Below are 16,379 nucleotides of genomic sequence, written 5' to 3'. Positions count from 1 at the left end.
AGAAAAAAGGATTCCTTTCAAAATATTACTGCTCACTGAAAATGCACCTGGTCACCCAAGAGCTCTGATGGAGCTATACAAGGAGATTAATAATGTTTTCATGCCTACTAACACAACATCCATTATGTAGCCCCATGGATCAAGAAGTAATTTTGACTTTCAAGTCTCATTTTAAAAATACATTTTGGCTTTCCTTTCGGCAGAGCGCGGCGGCAAGATGGCTGTGCAAATTTCCAAGAAGAGGAAGTTTGTCACTGATGGCATGTTCAAAGCTGAACTGAATGAGTTTCTTACTTGGGAGCTGGCTGAAGAATGCTACTCTGGAGTTGAGGTGTGAGTTACACCCACCAGGACAGAAATCATTATCTTAGCCACCAGAACACAGAATGTTCTTGGAGAGAAGGGTCCACGGATTCCGGAACTGACTGCTGTAGTTCAGAAAAGGTTTGGCTTTCCAGAGGGCAGTGTAGAGCTTTATGCTGAAAAGGTGGCCACTAGAGGTCTGTGTGCCATTGCCCAGGCAGAGTCTCTGCGTTACAAACTCCTAGGAGGGCTTGCTGTGCGGAGGGCGTGCTATGGTGTGCTGCAGTTCATCATGGAGAGCGGGGCCAAAGGCTGCGAGGTCGCGGTGTCTGGGAAACTCCGAGGACAGAGGGCTAAATCCATTAAGTTTGTGCATGGCCTGATGATCCACAGGGGAGACCCTGTTAACTACTACATTGATGCTGCTGTGCGCCATGTGTTGCTCAGACAGGGTGTGCTGGGCATCAAGGTGAAGATCATGCTGCCCTAGGACCCAACTGGTAAGACTGGCCCTAAGAAGCCCCTGCCTGACCAAGGGAGCATCCTGGAACCCAAAGATGAGATACTGCCCACCACTCCCATCTCAGAATAGAAGGGTGGGAAGCCAGAGCCACCTGCCATGCCCCAGTCAGTCCCCACAGCATAAAAGGGTCTCCTTGGCAGCTGTATTCTGGAATCTGGATGTTGCTCTGTAAAGACCTTTAATAAAATCTTGTACAAAAACAAAAAATAAAAAAATAAAATAAAATAAAAATACAATTTGAGGCCGGGGACGGTGGCTCACGCCTGTAATCCCAGCACTTTGGGAGGCCGAGATGGGTGGATCACGAGGTCAGGAGATTAAGACCATCATGGCTAACACAGTGAAACCCCATCTCCACTAAAAATAAAAATAAAAAAAATTAGCCGGGCATGGTGGTGGCCTCCTGTAGTTCCAGCTACTCAGAGGCTGAGGCAGGAGAATGGCCTGAACCTGGGAGGTGGAGCTTGCAGTGAGCCGAGATCCTGCCACTGCACTCCAGCCTGGGTGTCAGAGCGAGACTCCGTCTCAGAAAAAAAAAAAAAAAATTTGGAAAGACTATAGCTGCCATAGACAGTGATTCCTCTGATGGATCTGGACAAAGTAAATTGAATAACTCCTGGAAAGGATTCACCATTCTAGATGCGATTAACAGCTTTTGTGATTCACGGGAGCAAGTCAAAATATTAACATTAACAGGAGTTTGGAAGAAGTTGATTCTAACCCTCATGGATGACTGAAAAGCTTGAGAATTCAGTGGAGTAAGTAACTGCAGATGTGGTGGAAACAGTAAGAGAACTCTAGTTCAGAAATGAAACCTGAAGATGTGACTGACTTGCTGTAATCTCATTATAAAAGCTGGATGGATGAGTTCTCTCTTATGGATGAGCAAAGAAAGTGATTTCTTGAAATGGAATTTACTCCTGGCAAGGATGCCATAACAGTGTTGAAATGACAACAGAGGATTTAGAGTATTACATAAACTTAATTGATAAAGCAGCAACAGGACTTGAGGGGACAGACTTCAATTTTGAAAAAAATGACTACTGTGCATAAAAAGGCATCAAACAGCAATGCATACTACAGATAAATCTTTCCTGAGAGTGTCGATTAATGCAGCACACTTTATTGTGCTCTTATTTTAACAAATTGCCACAGCTACCCCTAAACTTCAGCAACCAACCCCCTCATCATTCAGCAGCCATCAACACTGAGGCAAGATTCTTGATCAGTAAAAATATTATGCCTTGCTGACAATCATTAGCATTTTGAGCAATATTTTTAAATTAAGGCATGTATATTGTATTTTAAGACATAATGCTATGATACACTTAGAAGATAATAGTGTAAACATAACTTTTATATGCACTGGGAAACCAAAAAATCCACACGACTCATTTTATTGCAATATTCGCTTTTTACCACAATATCTCCAAGGTATACACGTGCAGTTTGCTTCTACTACAGTGGTTTTGCCATTTAGTATACAGTACAAATCTGCAACTATTTATTGTTTGGCAATGCTTTTTATTTTGCAATGAACCCTTCTGGCACCAGTAAGCTTTTAAAAAAAAGTGTTATCTTGAGTGAAAAACTGAAATTTTTTCATTTCTCAAAACCAGTTGATAATAAACATGTAACATGGAGACTACTGCAATCTCACTGACTAAATGTAAATCAAAAGACACCAATCAGCCAGGCACGGTGGCTCACACCTGTAATCCCAGCACTTTGGGTAGACAAAGTGGAAGAATCGCTTGAGCCCAGGAGTTCGAGACCAAAGCCTGGGTAACATAGTGAGACCCCTGTCTCTACAAAAAAAATAGAAAAAAAATAGCCAGGTGTGATGGCACACGCCTGTAGTCCCAGCTACTCAGGAGGCGCAGGTGGGAGGATTAGTTCGGCCTGGGAAGTCAAGGCTGCAGTGAGCCAAAATCATGCTACTGCACTGTAGCCTGGGAGACAGAGTGAGACCCTGTTTCAGGAAAAAAAAAAAAAAAAACACAAATCTACTGATTGTGCATCAGAATCTACTTTTTAAATTACTGTACATGGAGACAACAGGTATAGCTACAGATAACATGTATTTACATATTACACTGAGAAGCACAATTTTTTCATTTAGATCAAATCACTAATCATCTAACTTAATTTCACTCATTTTCATTCTAGGTTATCTTATGCACATATAAAAAGTAAAGCAATAGTTGTTAGACTGTTAACAAAAGAACTACTTTGCAAAACGCTGAATGCTGTTAGCTTCGTATCAGTGATACTAGATGCTTCAAATGGAAAAACCAGTTAAATTAAATCTAGGAACAGGCTGAATTCTTTATCAAATTCATGGAGTCAAAGTAAAACTATTGGTGACTATTTGTTTATTTTTTTTTTTTTTAAGAGTCAGGGTCATGCTCTTTCACCCAGGCTGGAGTACAGTAGGGCAATCATAGCTGGCTGCAGCCTCAAACTCCTGGGCTCAAGCAATCCTCCAGCCTCGGCATCCTGGGCAGCTGGGCCTACAGGCATGAGGTGTCATGCCTGGCTAATTTTTAAAACACTGTTGTAGAGACAAGGTCTCTCACTTTGTTGCCCAGACTGGTCTCCATCTCCTGGCTTCAAGTGGTCCTCCGGCTTCAGCCTCCCAAAGTGCTGGGATTATAGTTGCAAGCCACTGTGCCCGGCTGGAAATTCATTCTTAAAGGTGAAACATCTGATGTTATCATGAGTGTTATTGTAAATTCAGTTTTTAAAAAGTTCAGCAGTGGCTCACATCTGTAATTCCAGCACTTTGAAGAGGCTGAGGTGGGTGGATCACCCGGGGTCCAGAATTTGGGACCAGCTTGACAACATGGTTAAACCCCGTCTCTACAAAAATTATCTGGGCATGGTGGCATGCGCCTCTAATCCCAGCTACTTGGGAGGCTGAGTACGAGAATTGCTTGAACCTGGGAGTGAGAGAGGTTGCCGTGAGCCTGCACTCTAGTCTGGGAGGCACAGCAAGACTCTGTCTCAAAACACATAAAAATAGATTAAATAAATAAATAAATAAATAGTTCACCACTGAAGATAAGATTATTTTTTACAGTGATAACACATTTTGGTGGAGCAGAGTGCTAAGGTAAGAAACAATGTTCTTATTAGAGTCTTTGAGAGGAATGTACATGCAATTAGTGGTGCGTACACAATTTATAACCATGCCCAAACCGTGACATTCTAATAATCAAAACAGAATCTGCTTTCAAATTGACACTTAGCTAAAAATCTGTATTTATACAGTAAGAGTAATATATAAAATTTTTGTAACAAGATTGCTATTGAGCACAAGCACTTCCCCATGGCAGCATAAGCTTTCCTTTTGGGCTGCCTATCACATAGATTTTAGAAATGCTAGAGCCTTTTCAGAACTAACTTGTAAATCAACCTAAGTATCCTACAATGATGCTGAAATTTCTTACAAACTAGTTACCTAGATTTTGGTTGCATTTTGTTCAAATCAGTAGGAATTATTTAATCAAAGTACTGGACAAATAAAGAAACAAAAAGCTTAAGCTTTTAACAAAGTATTTTTGAAAATAAAGTTTAGGCCGGGCGTGCTGGCTCACGCCTGTAATCTCAGGACTTTGGGAGGCCGAGCTGGATGGATCACGAGGGTCAGGAGTTTGAGACCACCCTGGCTAACACGGTGAAACCCGGTCTCTACTAAAAATACAAGAAATTAGCAGGGCGCAGTGGCAGGCACCTGTAGTCCCAGCTACTCGGGAGGCTGAGGCAGGAGAATGGTGTGAACCTGGGAGGCGGAACTTGCAGTGAGCCAAGATCACGCTACTGCACTCCAGCCTGAGTGACAGAGCAAGACTCCGTCTCAAAAAAAAAAAAACAAAGCTTATAACTAGAAGATAAATTTACTAAAAGAAGAAACAATGAATTATGAGAGCACAAATAATGTACAAGATCTAATTTTGAAATTCTATAACTGCATCTCTATCTCAACTTCAGAAAACAATCTTTGGAAGGAACTCCTAGTTATAACTGCATATACTTATATTCATACCCAAATAGAAGAAAATTAAAAAGGCCTATGATTTTGAAGCATGTGAATTTGGCAAAACGTTTACAATAATCCTAAGTACAGATAATTTATCTGACAAGTTTTATCTTACAGAAATATCTGTCAAAGAAAACTAATCTAAATGGACACAAAAAGAGTACCTATTGGCTGGGCGTGGTGGCTCATGCCTGTAATCCGAGCACTTTGGGAGGCCGAGGTGGGCAGATCACGAGGTCAAGAGATCAAGACCATCCTGGCTAACACGGTGAAACCCCGTTTCTGCTAAAAATATAAAACATTAGCCAGGTGTGAGAATGGCGTGAACCCGGGAGGTGGAGTTTGCAGTGAGCCCAGATCATGCCTCTGTACTTTGGCCTGGGCGACAGAGTGAGACTCCGTCTCAAAAAAACAAAAAGGTACCTATTAAAATCTTTGGGTTTAAATATTTATAATTTAAACGCAAAAAAAATATTGTTTTGAGAATATCCTCCATTGGGCAACATTTGCCCTGAGTTTCTTTGGTATCCCAGTATCTATAGCAGAATAGTTTTCTCTATTAATCATAAAATGTAACTTCAAAAAAGATATCAGGCAATTAAAAACAATTAGCTAAAACCAAATTGCAAAATCTATATTCTTCAAAGAAAAAAAGTGACACTGTATTATAGACAGGAACAGATAGAAAGTACATAAATATGTCTCAAGAACAATTATTTTATGTTCTTTTTGTAACATTCATACAATCACAATAAAAAGTGTTTTGCCTTGAAGTATACAAATGTTTTATATTTTGAAAAATTGAGAAGTTATAAAGAACTTTTCATATTTCTAACAACATAATATAGTTTATATGTCAATAAATACACATTTCAAAAATGTATGTTTATGATTTCAGTGCTTCTTTTACTCTCAGAAGTGTCCCAGTTTTGACAACAAATTATACAACCAAACTAATAATAGACAGGACAAAACATCAGCACATTTAAAAAGGCCAGACTATTACTGGCCAAAAATAAAAAATGTCATGTTATCTCTTTGCTTTTTAAACTAAATTATTTGGCATCTAGTGTTCGAAAGTAGGGGAAAAAAATAAATTAAAAAAAAAAAGGCCTACTTAAGTTTTCACAAAATTTCTAAATCTCTACTTTTATCTTTTCCAGGTCATCAATGATATAATTCATAATTTCACAATTAATCTGAAAACTATAAAGCTGCATTTTCCTTAAAATTTTTATTATAAATATATTTTGTTGTAGTAAGAACCACAAAAATTTACTTAAAAACAGTCATGTGTTTGATGGCTATCTGCCTTCCAAGATTGGGAAATCCCGAAACAAAGAATCTCTCTTTGTTGGGGTTTTGAACTACTACGAATCATCAGGCTACAGAGCAGGATCTGAAACATGGAAGGCATTTAATAAACATTTATTGAATGAAATAATTTCTTCAATTAAGACAAAGAAAATTTAAGAGAACACTTGACAGCGACAGGGAAAGGAAGCAAGATTCAAAATGGTAATGAGACCATTTTGTGGTCATTCAAAATTCTAGGTAAGTTAACACAAGAGAACGTATGTTGAACCAATTCCTTAATTTCTAAAATAAAGTCAAATAAAATTTCACACGTTGGGTTTCATATATTCATCTATAACTGGTAAATAAATGCCTTCAATATCCCCTAAACTTACTAAGAAAAATGACTTTTACCAAACCAATTATTTAAACACTATTCAGTGATTATCCATGAAGCTTTCAAAAATGGATTAACATTGTATATAGTGGAAAAAATATTTACTCCCTTTTAAAATTAGTTAAAACATATATAAAATATTTAAAGTGGCAACAAATCTATATCAGACAATTCAAATATGAAATGCACTAGTTAGAATGTAAAAAGACAAATACTACTTCAGATAAAATTTAAATGTAAAGTTTTCATTTGGTTATGCCTTCTCAGACGTAAGTATCTTCTGCCATCATGTGGAAATTTCTGAAATTACATGTATATACACACAAAATTAATTTTATCAAGCTCCTAGAACTGACAAAGGAATTCAGCCAAGTTTCCAGATACTAGATTAATGTACACAAATCAGTAGCTCTTCAATACACCAATAGCAACCAAGCAGAGAATCAAATCAAGAACTCAACTCCTTTTACAACAGTTGCAAAAAAAAATAAAATACTTAGGAATATACCTAACCAAGGAGTTGAAAGACCTCTACAAGGAAAACTACAAAACACTGCTGAAAGAAATCACAGATCACACAAACAAATGGAAACACATTCCATGCACATGGATGGGTAACATCAATATTTTGAAAATGACCATACTGCCAAAAGCAATCTACAAATTCAATGCAATCCCCATCAAAACATCAGCACCATTCTTCACAGAATTACAAAAAACAATTCTAAAATCCACATGAAACCAAAGAAGAGCCCACAAAGCCAAAGTAAACTAAGCAAAAAGAACAAATCTGGAGACATCACGCTACCTGATTTCAAACTATAAGACAATAGTCACCAAAACAGCATGACACTGGTATAAAAATAGGCACACAGACCAACAGAACAGAATAGGGAACCCAGAAATAAACCTAAATACTTACAGCCAACTGATCTTTGACAAAGCAAACAAAAAAGTAAAGTGGGGAAAGGACAACCTTTTCAACAAACGGTGCTAGAATAATTGGCTAGCCACATGTAAGAGAATGAAACTGGATCCTCATCTCTCGCATAATATAAAAATCAACTCAAGATGGATCAAGGACTTAAACCTAAGACCTGAAACTAGAAAAACTCTTGAAGATTAACACTGGAAAAACCTTTCTAGACATTGGCTTCGGCAAGGATTTCATGACCAAGAACCTAAAACCAAATGCAATAAGAACAAAGATAAATAGCTGGGACTGAATTAAACTAGAGAGAAAAGGACAGTCAGCAGAGTAAACAGACAACACACAGAGTGGGAGAAAATCTTCCCAATCTGTACATCTGGCAAAGGACTAATAATCAGAATCAACAATGAACTCAAACAAATCAGTAAGAAAAAACAAACGATCCCATCAAAAAGTGGGCAAAGAACGTAAGTAGAAAATTCTCTAAAGAAGAAATACAAAAGGCCAATGAACGTATGAAAAAACACTCAACATCACTAATGATCAAGGAAATGCAAATCAAAACCACAATGTGATACCGTCTTGCTCCTGCAGGAATGGCCATAATAAAAAATAAATAAAAAAATAATAGATGTTGGCGTGGATGTGGTGATCAGGGGACACTTCTACACTGCTAGTGGGAATGTAAACCAATACAGCCACTATGAAAAACAGTGTGGAGATTCCTTAAAGAACTAAAAGTAGAACTACCATTTGATCCAGCAATCCCACTACTGGGTACCTACCCAGAGGAAAAGATAATCTTTTTCATTATTTGAAGAAGATACTTGCACACGCATGTTTATAGCAGCATAATTCACAATTGCAAAATCGTGGAACCAACCCAAATGCCCATCAATCAATGAGTGGATAAAGAGTGTATACACACACACACACGCACACACAGTGGAACACTTCTCAGCCCTAAAAAGGAATGAATTAACAGCATTTGCAGTGACCTGGATGACACTGGAGACTATCATTCCAAGTGACGTAACTCACGAATGGAAAACCAAATATCGTATGTTCTGATATGTGGGAGCTAAGCTGTGAGGTTGCAAAGGCATAAGAATGATACAATGGACTTTGGGGAACTTGCAGGAAAGAGTGGGAGGGGGGTGAGGGATAAAAGACTACAAATATGGTGCAGTGTATACTGCCCGGGTGATGGGTGGACCAAAATGTGACAAATCACCACTAAAGAACTTACTCATGTAATCAAATACCACCTGTGTATCAATAACTTATGGAAAAAGAAAAAAAAAGTATCAGACTAGGATATTAGTTTACCCTAACAGTCTCTAATATTTGAAAAGATTAATCCAGTTTTTAAACAAAGTAAATATTCTTAGAAGAATTTAAGAAGGGGCCGGGAGCAGTGGCTGATGCCTGTAATCCCAGCACTTTGGGAGGCGGAGGTGGGTGGATCACTTGAGGTCAGGAGTTCAAGACCAGCCTGGTCAACATGGTGAAACCCCCTTTCTACTAAAAATACAAAAATTAGCCAGATGTGGTGGCGTGCGCCTGTAATCCCAGCTACTCAGGAGACTGAGGTGGGACAATCGCTTGAACCCAGGAGGGAGAGTTTGCAGCAGTGAGCCAAGATCACGCCACTGCACTCCAGCCTGGGCGACAGAGTGAGACTCTGCCAAAAAAAAAAAAAAAAAAAAAAAAAAAAGAATTTAAGAAGAAAATAATCCTGAAAAGTTGTTCCTTCTTCCTGAGAGAAGATAATGGTGTTCATTTATACCTTAAGGAAATTGCATGCAGATACTCCATTTCATTTTCTTTCTAAGACTCAGCAGTTATGACTCTTCTAGGTCTTTTCCACTTCAAGATCTTAAATTCCTTAAATACTCTCCTTTTCTCTCCCCTACTTTAGGCACTTAAAACACTACATTAAATGGGAAAAGAAACAGGAGTATTAAGCTACTTTAACTTGTCCTGAATAATTAGAAACTAGAGATGCTTGATACTAGTTTTATAAAGACAAAAAGCTTATTAATAGCCAAATAGCAAAAAAAAAAAAAAAAAAAAAAGGTAAAAACTGAACCAGCTATGCATACGATCATATGCCTAATGGGTTGACAGTATTATCTACATAGAGACATGAATTAAAGTGCTTGGAATAAGCCTAATGCCCTAAATTCTCATATATTCATAAAATACAATTTCAGAATTTAACACTTTGTTTAAATTATTAATCTTTATAAACACTACAATTCGGGCCAGGCGCAGTGGCTCACGCCTGTAATCCTAGCACTTTGGGAGGTCGAGGTAGGTGGATCACGAGGTCAGGAGCTTGAGACCAGCCTGGCCAATATAGTGAAACAGTGTCTCTACTAAAAATACAAAAAATTAGCCAGGCGTGGTGATATGCGCCTGTAATCCCAGCTACTCGGGAGGCTGAGGCAGGAGAATCACTTGAACTTGGGAGGCAGAGGTTGGAGTGAGCCGAGATAGTGCCACTGCACTTCAGCCCAGGCAATAGTGCAAGAATTCTCTCTCAAAAAAAAAAAAAAAAAAAAAAAGACTACAGTTCACACCTTTGATTGCTCAACTTTTTATCCAGCTGTGGTAATTAGCATATTTGGTCTTTGTCAAAAAATAATCACTCATTTTTCTTTTGGCGGGAAAAAGACTTACTGAACACCTATTATAACATACTACTCTCCCAGTAATTTTACAAAGATAAGTAGAACATTTTTGTGTCCTCAATGAACTTACCATCAACTAGTGGCAAAAAGGGGTACATAAGTAACTATAATATAATGTAGATAACATTAAGTACCAAAATAGACTAATCCCAGCACTTTGGGAGGCCGAGGTGGGCGGATCACGAGTGCTGGAGATCAAGACCGTCCTGGCTAACACGGTGAAACCACGTCTCTACTAAAAACACAAAAACTTAGCCAGGCATGGTGGCAGGCGCCTGTAGTCTCAGTTACTCGGGAGGCTGAGGCAGGAGAATGGCGTGAACCCGGGAGGCGCAGCTGGCAGTGAGCTGAGATTGCACCACTGCCCTCTAGCCTGGGTGACACAGCAAGACTCTGTCTCAAAAAAAAAAAAAAAAAAAGTACCAAAACAGAAAAATACAATTTGAGGGAAATTAAAAGACATAGAGATTTCTTTCCATTTGAAGAATTAATCAGTTAAGAATTGACAGCACCATATGAAGGTTGTTTTGAAAGACACTTTAGGGTTTGGCCATGCAGAAAAAGACAGTAAAACATTTCAGCCAAATGAACAGCCAGAGTCAAAACAACTTGAGGCCACTTTCAGAGAGCAATGCTCAGTTAAATGACTAGAACACAGAATTCATGACAAAGAACATTTAGATAAAGGTAGGAAAAATACATTTGGGCCAGATTTTGCAGTTTTGAATGTCACGTTAAAGAGAGGTCAATGGGAAAACACTGATCGGTTTTGACAAGGGTAATAAAATGATCAAAGTTGTACTTTATAAGGTGACAGTTAAAAGAGACTAAAGGCAAGATTATTTATGAAATAACTGCAAACATCCAGAGGTACTGACCACTGGAATGGAGATAACAGGTCAGAGTTCTGATACTGTAAAGGAAAACAGAATCAACAGGATTTGGCAACTAATAGCATACAGAAGGTAAGAAAGAAGAAAGACTTAGTTAAGAATAATAAAATTACAAAATTTGTTTTCAGAGCACTCTTATCTGGAATTCTTGTCTCCTTCCTGTCAACCTACTTCCTACCCCACATTGACAGCAGGAGGAGGCAGACAAATGCCTAGGCAGATAGGGGCAGGTCCACAGTGAAACCTTAATTTCAAACCAAAGAGTTTAAAGCCTAAAAGTCAAGCTATGAGTCTCAGATAAATCTACAGGCCAGACTGAGAACCTCTCTTTCCGTCTGGTGCCCTTTCCTCCGATTGATCCTTACCCTTCACCTATTTTACATATACCCACCCTTCCCTAATTGGCTTTTTTATACTGTCAGGCCTACCTTTGAGTGGTGCCTTTGTTTTAGCCTTTTTTGCATACTCACAAACCAATCAGCATACACTCCCCCATTCTGAGCCCATAAAAGCCCCAGATTCAGCCATATTTTGGAAATGCCCATCTCCAGGTGTGGGGGACTACCCACCTTCAGGTGGGGGACCACTCACTTTTAGTCCCCTCTCTGCTGAGACCTGTTCTGTTGTTCAACAAAACTCTTCTCTGCTCTTCTCACCCTTTGGTTGTCAGTGTAACCTCATTCTTCCTGGACACAGGACAAGAACTAAGGAACCACCGAACACAGGTAGGAAAAAGGCTGTAACACTGTGGCCTTCTGCCGGCACTGGGCAGCCACCCCATGCACTGGGAAGCAGCGGCAGGGTCGGGCCAGCCCCGGAGGCACTGGCAGAGCAGGGCAGTGGGACTGAATGAGCTGTAACACAGGCAGGCTGGGGAACACTTGGTCCAGACACAGGCTGAGTGTGGATCCTGTGGCAAGCACATGATCTGGGGCAGAGTGCAAGCCAGGAGTGGTCCAATGGGCCTAGTGGGTAGGCGCCTCCTGCAGCGAGCCTGGGCACAAGCGAGGACCAGATGCAGGTGTCGCTGGCCACAGAGGTCTCCAGCTGGCAAAACAGCACGAAAAAAATACCGTGTCAACATTAAAGCTAAAATATCTAACATTTATTGAGCACTTACTATGTGTAAGGCACTGGGCAACTATTATGCATATACTATCTTATTTAATCCTTAACCTTAGAGGTAAGTACTGCTGCTATGCCCATTTTACTGATGAGGAAACCAAGGCTTAGAATGGTTAATCAAATTACCCAAGGTCACAGAGTAAGTGGCTAGATGTTAACCAGTGTCAGATAATTATTAAAAGTGTTAGTCATATGAAATTTAAAATGTAATCTCTCACATGGGTATACATATTTTTAAAATAAACTCAAAGATAAAATGATCTTCAAAAGCCAATGAGGGCTGGGCAGTGGTGGCTCATGCCCGTAATCCTAGTACTTTGGGAGGCCAAGACAGGTGGATCACCTGAGGTGAGGAGTTCGAAACCAGCCTGGTCAACATGGTGAAACCCTATCTCTACTAAAAACACATAAAAAATTAGCCGGGTGTGGTGGCAGGCACCTGTAATCCCATCTACTCGGGAGGCTGAGGCAGGAGAATTGCTTAAACCTGGGAGGCAGATGTTGCAGTGAGCTGAGATTGCACCACTGCACTCCAGCCTGGGTAACAAAGAAAGACTCCGTTTAAAAAAAAAAAAAAAAAAAAAAGCCAGTGGGGCTTGGCACAGTGGCTCACACCTGTGATCCTGCACTTTGGGAGGCCAAGGCAGGTGGATCACTTGAGGTCAGGAGTTCGAGACTAGCCTGGCCAACACGGTGAAACCTACTAAAAACACAAAATTAGCTGGGTGTGGTGCCACTTGCCTGTAATCCCAGCTACACGGGAAGCTGAGGCAGGAGAATTGCTCGGACACAGGAGACAGAGGTTGTGGTGAGCCAAGATGGCACCACTGTACTCCAGCCTGGGCAACAAAACAAAACTCCATCTATTAAAAAAAAAAAAAAAAAAGCAAATAGAATGAGGGTATATGAAGGAATGGCAAGTGACATGGTAGATATATTGAATAGATAATCATAAATTCAATAGCTAAGAAAAAGATACTCTTTCCCTCTTGTACTTACACTCCAAATCATTGTCACACTGCCAAAAGACCAGCATTCACAACAATTATTCTTTAAGACACAATGGGTCTCATTCTCTCAAATATTGATGTGTGGCAGGCTCATAAAGTCCTTAAAAATCCTGACTGTATTAATATCTATAACCCCTAAAAAAGAGTAGACATTGAATAACTGAGTAAACAACTGAACTCAGTTGGGCTGCTTCTGTCTAGTCCTCTCCGACATAGCGTGAAAACCCTCACACAGTTCAAGGCCTACATTTTGAATAATTTCTCCATGTCCTTGACTTGAACTTCATCCTGAAATCTCTGCTCCTGACCTGTTGTTTCCTTTCTAGTTTTGAACTTAATAATGTCCTGTGCATTATCCTTGACTCTCAACTTGTTAAAGTCATGGACAAATATAGCTGGCCTGATTTATATTACAAGTGTTTCTCCTAGTTCCTAGAAAATTTCCAAGAGTTCCCTAACCTTACACAGACTCCCTTCTCAGTTATCAGGGAAAGGATTCAATTTCCACGGGCTCTAACAGAACCATGTTAGATCATGAAAGGGTTCTCCTTTGACTGACAATCTAAATCTAGTAGGCTATGCAGAGGATGTGACAGATGTAGACAAGTTCCCAATGTTCTCAGCTTCAGTTTGTATATACTTTCCCAAAGAAAGAATGTAATAAATAGTAGTGAGGCTCCCAGACAGCCCTAAAAAACAAACCACCACCACCACCAACAAAAAACCCTGTATTTAAAGAAAACGGTGCAGTTAAATATTACACAATAGGAATCACATTCTATTTTATATTTTCAGTATAAATCTACCATTTTATATTAAAGATTAGATCACTGTTTATGGCTAATTCAAGCATTCAAACTAAGAAGATGAATTATCATTACTATCTTCCAAGTATTAAGCAGAGCAATAAATTGCTGGGTATTAAACTATAGTAAGAAGTGAACAAACATTATATTTAAATGCACAATATACATCTACTTCTATAACTACAGACTAAGCTAAAGCAAAATAATTTCAAATTCCAGTTATGCTTTTAAAAGCGAAAAAAAATACTGAATAACTTTTTAAACTTTGCAAAACTTCACACTACCTGTTACTATTTAAGAAAATACAGTTTAAAAATGTACTGTAGTTCAATCTCACACAAACTCTTGCCACCACCTTAATTTAGGCTGTAAATATTTTGATAGCATTTTGTTAAAAAGAGTGGAACTAAAATAAAATAATATGGCAGGTCTTACTTTTTGAATGTACCAAATCTGAATTCTTCACATGAAACATAAATTTTCTTTTCAGATACATGCATCAAGATTTCTAGACATACCCTATTTAAAACAAATTTGATTTATGCAAATACAGGTTTACACAAAGAAACAAATTACAGGTTGATAATTCACTTTTCAAAAGGATTCACAAAAGAACTCTTTTAATTAGTAAGTTTGCCAATATACCTAAAAGTTATATTAAAAAAAAAAAAACCGTTTATAAACAACTCTTCAGAAATACACTCAAGGGTATTAATTACAGTTAGTCATAAGAGCATCAAGCTTCAGAAACTCCTGTCAGTCTTTGTCTCAAGAGCTGGACAAATATGGCAGGTGAAACCAAATACATTAACTGAAAATGGCATAGAAATGCATATTTAAGATAGCCTCTGATAAATACATTTATATCTATCCTAACAATCGTGAATCTACCAAATTCTTCCTTAAAAATATACACAGGGACTAGGCCAGGCAAGGTGGCTTACGCCTGTAATCCCAGCACTTTGGGAGGCCGAGGTGGGCGGATCATGAGGTCAGGAGATCGAGATCATCCTGGGTAACATGGTGAAACCCCATCTCTACTAAAAATACAAAAAATTAGCCGGGCGGGCTGGCGGGTGCCTGTAGTCCCAGCTACTCGGGAGGCTGAGGCAGGAGAATGTTATGAACCCAGGAGGCGGAGCTTGCTGTGAGCCGAGATTGAGCCACTGCACTCCAGTCTGAGCCACAGAGACTCCATCTCAAAAAAAATATACACACACACACACACACACACATATATATATATACACACATATATATATATACACACACACACACACACACACACAGGGACTAGCAAATAATGCAGTCAATATGACTAAAGGTGACCCCAGGAAACCAATGGGCTAAAAGTTACTTTCCCTTCTTTGTACAGGCCATAAGTACAAAAAGAAAAATCCAGAGATCCCCATTAGTGTTGCAGGTATTTTTTTTTTTTTTTGAGAGGGAGTCTCGCTCTGTCGCCCAGGCTGGAGTGCAGTGGTATGATCTCGGCTCACTGCAAGCTCCGCCTCCCAGGTTCATGCCATTCTCCTGTCTCAGCCTCCCCAGTAGCTGGGACTACAGGCACCGGCCACCACGCCCGGGTAATTTTTCTATTTTTAGTAGAGACGGGGTTTCACGTGTTACCCAGGATGGTCTCGATCTCCTGACCTCGTGATTCACCTGCCTCCGCCTCCCAAAGTGCTCGGATTACAGGTGTGAGCCACCGCACCTGGCCTAGTTATTGCAGGTTTTTAAGAAGTGCTGTCACAGGTCGGAGACAACGTCTAAGAAAGGAAATCTAAATTTGATGATCTGGAAATGAAGCATTTTGGAGCAGCTAAGAGAGGCAGGAAGAAGGATCCTAATGTCCACAAACTATCACTGCCAGCTAGCTTCTTGTTCTGTTTAGAGTTGTATCCCAAATCCACAAACACTGGCATCTTAACTGAAGACCAAAATTAGGTATGATGTAGAGTAACCTTACTGATAACAAAAAGCAGCCTTACAATAATAAGGGGGTAAAGCTGAATGAGAAATATGACAAAGATGTAGCCACTTCAGGAAAATTTGACAGTGCAAAGGAGAAAGCTAAAGTTCCTGCGGGCGGGGGGGGGGGGGGGGGAAGAGGAGTAGGATGAACAGGGTGACAGATAGGAGAAAGAAAGGTTTAAGCAAGGGGATATGAAGAAAAAATAAAACTGAGCATCTCTTTCCATGTAAATTCCAGAGCAGGGAAAACATCGTAATACACCTCTCTAAGAATGTGTCTCTGCCCTTACTAGATTTAATTACAAAATTAGAATATGATCACATGGCAGTTTCTAAAAGTGCTCTGAAAATCTTAAGTATGTACATTAAACAGTCGGGGTGTT

General features: G+C 39.4%; 1 protein-coding gene and 1 pseudogene across 1 annotated transcript in view; one reads left to right on the top strand and one right to left on the bottom strand.

Moving 5' to 3' along the window:
- LOC105475557 (succinate dehydrogenase complex assembly factor 3) overlaps window positions 1-16,379 on the bottom strand; it is a 74,792-nt gene that overhangs the window by 43,709 nt on the left and 14,704 nt on the right. The gene's annotated exons all lie outside the window — the stretch shown is intronic.
- On the top strand, window positions 206-964 carry LOC105475556 (small ribosomal subunit protein uS3 pseudogene; annotated as a pseudogene).

This window comes from Macaca nemestrina, chromosome 4 (assembly GCF_043159975.1).
Source record: "Macaca nemestrina isolate mMacNem1 chromosome 4, mMacNem.hap1, whole genome shotgun sequence".
In the NCBI taxonomy this organism is placed as follows: Eukaryota; Metazoa; Chordata; class Mammalia; order Primates; family Cercopithecidae; genus Macaca; species Macaca nemestrina.
This window is presented reverse-complemented; position numbering and strand designations above follow the sequence as displayed.